General features: G+C 39.9%; 1 protein-coding gene across 1 annotated transcript in view; it reads left to right on the top strand.

Annotated features, from left to right (window-relative positions):
* The first annotated feature begins 1,117 nt into the window (after nt 1-1,117).
* PTPRD (protein tyrosine phosphatase receptor type D) overlaps nt 1,118-6,000 on the top strand; it is a 2,140,771-nt gene continuing 2,135,888 nt past the window's right edge. Inside the window, exon 1 of the mRNA XM_043546218.1 lies at nt 1,118-1,415. The gene's annotated coding sequence lies outside the window, so the exon portion shown is untranslated. The remainder of the gene's footprint in view (nt 1,416-6,000) is intronic.

Raw genomic sequence — 6,000 nt, 5'->3', positions numbered from 1 at the left:
TTTTTTTCAGAAGCAACTTTCCGCATACAAATGCAAGTGTGTCTCAATACAGTTATTGGCTCACAAATACATTGCAGGCCCCAGTCTCTGATACAATTTAGCCTCTGTTTAAATAATTCTCATCGGGAAAATCAAAACCATCTTATCACGTAGCTGTAGAGTGGAGATTTACAATTTGCTGAAGTCATGTACTCAAGGAGGTAAGAATAATGAAACTTTTAAATCTCTTGAGGCCTAAATTAAAAAGCGTCATGGGTATATATACACAATTAAAAGGAGGTTAAAATGGAGGTTTTGGCTATGCAGCTTTCTTTGCCTTGCAAGATGAGGTAAACCAAGGATAAAATGAGTTGTACTTTGATTTTGCTTTGATTTATCACAGGGCAGGGATGGCTTTTCTACAACAGCATTGTTATAATCAATGCCCCTAGAGCCCTATGCTACTTCTGTGACTATTTCAGGGGAAAATTTGTGTGGCAAAAGTTACATATGAAATCTGTGGTTTCTCTTCAGCACTGAAGCCTCTTCTACTTGCATGATCCTCTGTTGTACTCTTTTTTTTTTTTTTTGCTGTTGTGCTGTAGAATTCCCTGTCTACATCCTAATTTCTCTGTATATGCATTATTATTGTGCAAAATTGGTGAAAAAGGAGTCTACAACATTTTGCTCCAAAATATTTATTTCTCACATCTTCAAAATGTTCTGCCCTGCAACATCTGGTAAAAAAGAGTTATTTTTGAATTTTTAAAAAAATGTGAAAATGAATATTTCAAACTTCAGAGCAAGCTTCTGATTAGAAATGGTCACAAATTTAGCTCTCCTGACCCCCAAATATTACAAAACATTTTTGGACAAATGAGACCAGTCTTGAGTTTACACAAATGTAAAAGGTCTCAATTTTTAGGTAACTTCTCCTGATCATATATATATATATATGTATAGAAGGACCCTAACTTGTAATTTAACAAGTCATATTGTACTAATGCAGTATCAAAAGGTTAATATTTAACTTGAACCTTTGCAGTTCTTCCTCCATGAATATCAAGGCTCTGATCCCGCAACTGATTACATATGGGTGTACTGCTGACTTCAGTGGAACTTCATGAGGTTGCAGGGACATGTCCAGGTGAATCCAATTGCAGGATCTAGTCCTAATTGTGCTTTTAGCAAAATCCTGCCTCTTTCCTGACTCTCTCTGGTCTTTCTTTTTTGCTTTCCCTTTTCTAGCCTTTTGGTGATTCTCCCCATTCTGTTCTTTGAAAACTTCTTCAAGCCAAATAAAAGAAAGGGAAAATGAAGTAGAAGAGAGAGAAAGAGAGCTAAGGCTAAGTATTGCAGCTGTCTATTACAGAGTTAGTCCTGGTTTCTGCAGCATTTTGGAAATTGAAAGTATTTGGCACAGCTACCAGATCATGGTAAAGTAAACTCCTTTTTTATATCATTTCTAGTGGCTTTTTTGAATCTTTTCAGTCTGTTTGGTGAGGCAAAATCAATTTTAATTGATTTAAAAGGAATTGCCCTATAACCAAGAGCCCTCTTGTTTGCAAGCCAGAGAATTTTCTCTCTTTTATAGTCATGCCACTTTTTGATGCAAAACTGTGTGTGGCTACATGGAGATTGTGTCTCCCTTGTTGGAGAAAACTGTTAGATGTTTGGTTTTCTATGATGAAGTTATAGCTATTTAAAAGTGGTTGTATTTATTTTTAAGGGCTTTGGGGCCGTATGGGTTTAGCCAGGTTGTATTAAAGGACAGCCTCTAGAAAGGCTGAGCATGGAGGTTCTCTTTTTTGGTTTGTGCAGTTTTGTTTTTGGTAAAACCTAAGTGCTTGTTGCTGTTGGAAGGACCTCTGAGCAGGAAAAAAAAGAGAATTGGGAGTGTAATATGCTAGGGGCTCTGACTCCCAATGAGATATTTACAGTAGTTGAATTGCAGTCTCCAAGGGCTATTAGAGTTGTGCAGGCAGAAAAGTCTTTGGGTTTTATTCTCTTTGTTATTTTTGTAAGAAACCCATGTGAAGTATCTCCCTAGAAGAGAATCTTGTTTGTTTGAAACAAACCAGTTTTGTTGGCTAAAGAATCTCAGGCCACCAGACTTATAGGGTCACAAACAAGTAACCTTATAATTCCTAGCCAAGCAGCTAGTACTGAGGACTATATAGAGAAGAGTCAGTAAATCATTTTTCAAGATGTTGTTATTTACATAGGAAGGTCTGAATCAATGGCCCTTGGCAAGCCCATTGTCTATCATTTAGCACAGATAATCATATTTTTAGTAGATAAGTAGGGCCTGATTTTTAACTGGGCTTTGCGCTAGCCTATTATTTTGTTCCTGCAACTAATTACACTCCCAGTTTTGTATTTGTACCAGGGCAAACTCTAACAGTGGAGTGTAGTCAGAGATATAAATAGTAGGATTTGCAACAATAATTAATTGTGGGTGCAAGAGTGTACCTGCAAAATGAAGCCCAGCATTGAAAACATGCTCCATAGCGTTTATGTATTTTTCAAATTGCTGGACAGTGGTTAGGTAGTTGGTGACCATCATTTATCACAGTGACTCATGTTTAACTTAGACTTAAAGCTCTTATGGACTGTTACTGTCATCTTGTGTGTTTGTATAGTGCCTAGTACAATGAGGGCCCTTGCTTCTAGGTGCTACTGCAGTGTAAATAAAAGACAATGATGAAGAAGAGGATAATAGTAACACATGAGAGAAAATGATACCAGAGATCATTTCCATTAAATCTTAACAATAGTGCTTTGCAAACTTTCAGGAGACATGCAGTCTCTGTATCCAGGTCAAATTACCCTCTGACTGCCTCAGATTCCCTTGGTGGTTTCAGTTGGAGATGGTGTCCTTTTGCTTTCTAGCTGGAACTCTTGTGTAGTATTTCTATGCTATTACATTTTAAAGGCTGCCACTTTCCAAATCAAAGGGGACTTAAATTTAGTGGTAGGTACTGTGATCCCTACATACCGTTTGTAAATCTTACCAGATGCTCAGGACTTTTGATGTTGCTATATTGTAGTTCCTTGCATTCAATAGTTATTAACGTTACTAGTTTGTGGGAAGCCAGCTGAGCTGGGAACTGTGAATACCAATAATTAGAGTTCATTTCAGTACTTTGAATCTGACTAAAGCTTAAGGGTCAAGTGTGATTTATAATAATAATTTAGCATCTGTGGATAAATACTTAGATTATTGACTGACCTATTCTTTCTAATTTATCACAGACATTTATCTTATGGACATTAAAAGTATTTTAAAATCAAGGTACCAAGACTATTGAGATTCACTGACAGTTGGCGTGAACTGCTTGTGTTGTGGGTTAGATAGAAGTTTCATTCATTGAGTGAAGCCCTGTGTGATGCTTCCCTCACCCCCTTTCTTTTGCTTTGTTAGGATTCAAATGAGCAAAATTATGTTTGAGAGTATTCAAAACATGAGCCAAGAAGACTCTTTGCAATTTGACAATTATGTGTAAGACATGTGGAGATTTATTTTGCAGCAAAAAGGTTTTATTGATGCAAAACTGTAATTGTTTTTGTCCTTCATGGCTCCTTATTTCCATGAAACATATTTTATTTTTATCCATATCTTTAAAGGAAATAAGAAGTCACAAAGAAGAGAAACAATTATTTTGCACCCAAAAAGTTTTATTTTAAAAATATTTTATTTATTCTCAAACATGGAAGAGTGTTGTTTTTCACTAGTTTTCCTGAAATAAAAATATTTTCCACATAACTCAAATTTTGTGATACTCAGAAATTATTATATAAGCAAAGTCAAGAGGGTCAGATCTGGACAACTCCACACTCCCTAATTTTGGCTAGGACTAGAAACACAGTGCCCAAATAATGTGAGATAGATAGGTGGCTCTTACAATATTTCTGGCCTAGATCAAATCAGAGTGTACTGGTAATCTTAAAAAGAAAAGGAGTACTAGTGGCACCTTAGAGACTAACCAATTTATTTGAGCATAAGCTTTCGTGAGCTACAGCTCACTTCATCGGATGCATACTGTGGAAAGTGTAGAAGATCTTTTTATATACACACAAAGCATGAAAAAATACCTCCTCCCACCCCACTCTCCTGCTGCTAATAGCTTATCTAAAGTGATCACTCTCCCTACAATGTGTATGATAATCAAGGTGGGCCATTTCCAGCACAAATCCAGGGTTTAACAAGAACGTCTGAGGAGGGGGCGGGGTAGGAAAAAACAAGGGGAAATAGGTTATCTTGCATAATGACTTAGCCACTCCCAGTCTCTATTCAAGCCTAAGTTAATTGTATCAAATTTGCCACAGCAGTGTTTCCCTCAACCCATCCAGCAATATTGTTAACCTATCCAACTATACTCTCAGCCCAGCAGAAGCAGCTGTCCTATCTCGGGGCCTCCCCTTCTGCCCCTCCACCCCCACGAACATGATAGAGTTCTGTGGTGACCTAGAATCCTATTTTCGATGTCTCCGACTCAAGGAATATTTCCAACATACCTCTGAACAACATACTAATCCACAGAGACCTCCCTACCAACACTACAAAAAGAAGGATTCTAGGTGGACTCCTCCTGAAGGTCAAAACAGCAGACTGGACTTCTACAGAGAGTGCTTCCGCCGACGTGCACGGGCTGAAATTGTGGAAAAGCAGCATCACTTGCCCCATAACCACAGCCGTGCAGAACACAATGCCATCCACAGCCTCAGAAACAATTCTGACATCATAATCAAAAAGGCTGACAAAGGAGGTGCTGTTGTCATCATGAATAGGTCGGAATATGAACAAGAGGCTGCTCGGCAGCTCTCCAACACCACTTTCTACAAGCCATTACCCTCTGATCCCACTGAGAGTTACCAAAAGAAACTACAGCATTTGCTCAAGAAACTCCCTGAAAAAGCACAAGATCAAATCCGCACACACACCCCCCTGGAACCCCGACCTGGGATATTCTATCTACTACCCAAGATCCATAAATCTGGAAATCCTGGGCGCCCCATCATCTCAGGCATTGACACCCTGACAGCAGGATTGTCTGGCTATGTAGACTCCCTCCTCAGGCCCTACGCTACCAGCACTCCAGCTACCTTCGAGACACCACTGACTTCCTGAGGAAACTACAGTCCATCGGTGATCTTCCTGATAATACCATCCTGGCCACTATGGATGTAGAAGCCCTCTACACCAACATTCCACACACAGATGGACTACAAGCCGTCAAGAACACTATCCCCGATAATGTCATGGCTAACCTGGTGGCTGAACTTTGTGACTTTGTCCTTACCCATAACTATTTTACATTTGGGGACAATGTATACCTTCAAATCAGCGGCACTGCTATGGGTACCCGCATGGCCCCACAGTATGCCAACATTTTTATGGCTGACTTAGGGGACGAGAGCTGAGGAAGCGTTGTTCTAACGCCCCTACTCTACTTGCACTATATTGATGACATCTTCATCATCTGGACCCATGGAAAAGAAGCCCTTGAGGAATCCCACCATGATTTCAACAATTTCCATCCCACCATCAACCTCAGCCTGGTCCAGTCCACACAAGAGATCCACTTCCTGGACACTACAGTGCTAATAAACGATGGTCACATAAACACCACCCTATACCGGAAACCTACTGACCGCTATTCCTACCTACATGCCTCCAGCTTTCACCCTGACCACACCACACGATCCATCGTCTACAGCCAAGCTCTGCGATACAACCGCATTTGCTCCAACCCCTCAGACAGAGACAAACACCTACAAGAGCTCTATCAAGCATTCTTACAACTACAATACCCACCTGCAGAAGTGAAGAAACAGATTGATAGAGCCAGAAGAGTTCCCAGAAGTCTCCTACTACAGGACAGGCCTAACAAAGAAAATAACAGAACGCCACTAGCCGTCACCTTCAGCCCCCAACTAAAACCCCTCCAACGCATTATTAAGGATCTACAACCTATCCTGAAGGATGACCCAACACTCTCACAAATCTTGGGAGACAGG

The sequence above is a fragment of the Chelonia mydas genome, chromosome 5 (genome assembly GCF_015237465.2).
Source record: "Chelonia mydas isolate rCheMyd1 chromosome 5, rCheMyd1.pri.v2, whole genome shotgun sequence".
NCBI classification, from domain to species: domain Eukaryota; kingdom Metazoa; phylum Chordata; order Testudines; family Cheloniidae; genus Chelonia; species Chelonia mydas.
Note: the sequence above shows the minus strand (reverse complement) of the source record. Positions and strands in the feature narration are given on the sequence as shown.